We start from the raw sequence: 1,918 nt of genomic DNA, 5'->3' as shown, positions 1-1,918 counted from the left end.
TATTTTCTATTGTTTTATGAATTTTGTGGTAATGCAAAATCATAACTGAATTTAAAATATACTTTATTTTATTTTTATTTTTAATTTTTTGAGACAGAGACTCACTCTGTCACCCCGGGTAGAATGCTGTGCCATCAGAGTTCACAGTAACTACAAACTCTTGGCTCAGGAGATCCTCTTGCTGAACCTCCCAAGTAGCTGGGACTATTGGCACTCACCACAATGCCTGGCTAGTTATTTAGACAGAAGGTCTAGCTCTTGCTCAGGCTGGTCTCAAACTCCTGAACTCAAGGGATCCACCAGCCTCGGCGTCCCAGAGTGCTGGGATTACAGGTATGAACCACCGTGCCCAGCCAAAATACATTTTATTATTAACTAGTATATGTTTATATAAATAGAAAGAATTGAGAAACGAAATTATCCTGTTTTTTTCTTTTCATTCTAAGTTTCACTCCCCAGGCATTGCTACTTTTTTCTTCCTTTTTTTTTTTTTTTTTTTTGAGACAGAGTTTTTTGGTAGAGTGCCATGAGGTCATCTAGCTCATAGCAACCTCAAACTCTTGGGCTCATGTGATCTTCTCGCCTTAGTCTCCCAAACAGCTGGGACTACAGGCATCCACCAGCATCAGCCAATCTTTTCATTTTTAGTAGAGATGGGGTTTCACTCTTTCTCAGGCTGGTGTTAAACTTCTCAGTTGAAGGGATCCACACCCCCCAGCCTCCCAGAGTGCTAGGATGACAGGCATGAGCCATCGCACCCTACCGGTTGCTACCATTCTGTATATGTCATTACAGGTACTGAAGCACGTACATTTTTTTCCCCCACAAATAGGATTACGTAACACACTCTCACACACAGTCTTATAACTAGCTTTCTCCACTTAACAATCCCCCCCATGCTATATAGACATTTCATAGTACGGATATTCTACAGTGTATTTAACTATTTCTCTATTGAAACACAATTAAAATTATTTTAGATTTTCACAGACATTGCTACAATAAATAGCTTTGTAAAATATGTTCTTGCATGCTTGTGTGATGTATTCATAGGGTAAAATTCTAGAAATGGAGTTGCTGGGTCAAAGAGTAGGAGCATTTGAAATTTAGTTAAATACTATGAAAATGTCATCCAAAAAGCTTGTGACAACCTGTGCTCTCACCAGCAGCATGTGTCTGAGAGCATCTGTTTTTAATCTTTGCCAATCTGGTAGTACGAGCTAGCATAACATTGTTATTTTAATATGCGTTTCTTTAATCATGAAGAAGACCTAGCACCTGATCATACCTAGATTTATCAGCCATCCATATTTGTTTTCTGAACTGTATTCTTTGTATGGATGTATTTTTTTATATTACAGATAATTTCTGGGAAAGAGTGTACATAGTTTTAAATTTTACATCAAGACTCCTGAACGTTTTAAAGCAAATAATTAGATTGGCACAGGTTCAAATTAAATGAAATAATGATTTTTGACTTAAAAAAAGATACTCCGTTCAGCTGGGTCCCCACGGAGCGTCCCTTTCCCACAGTGCAAAGCTGTGGCGTACCTATATCTGCACTGTCGTTCTCAACACCTGGGAGCTATAGGCTCAGAGATTCACATCCTTTTTAAAAAGCTGCTCAGTGTATGGTTACTTGTAGCCTTAAAGCTCAAAAGTACAAAAATCATAGAGGATGGGTTGGCTCAATGCCAATAACACAGAAAGCAGCTTTTCAAAGGTTATATAAGTAAGAGGTAAGAAACACAATGATTATGCCGTGTGTAAAACTAAAAAGCTGGGATTGGCCCAGATCTCAAGTGCAGCTGTGCAAGAAACGGGAGGGCGTCATCAAGTGCAAAGAGAGACTCGCTCGTAGTGGGAAGAGTTTGAGAAGTGGAATATCTCATAAAAATGAAGCAACAGACCTCTTTAC

The sequence above is a fragment of the Otolemur garnettii genome, unplaced genomic scaffold, assembly GCF_000181295.1.
Source record: "Otolemur garnettii isolate 467f Iridium unplaced genomic scaffold, OtoGar3 scaffold00007, whole genome shotgun sequence".
NCBI lineage: Eukaryota > Metazoa > Chordata > Mammalia > Primates > Galagidae > Otolemur > Otolemur garnettii.
Note: the sequence above shows the minus strand (reverse complement) of the source record.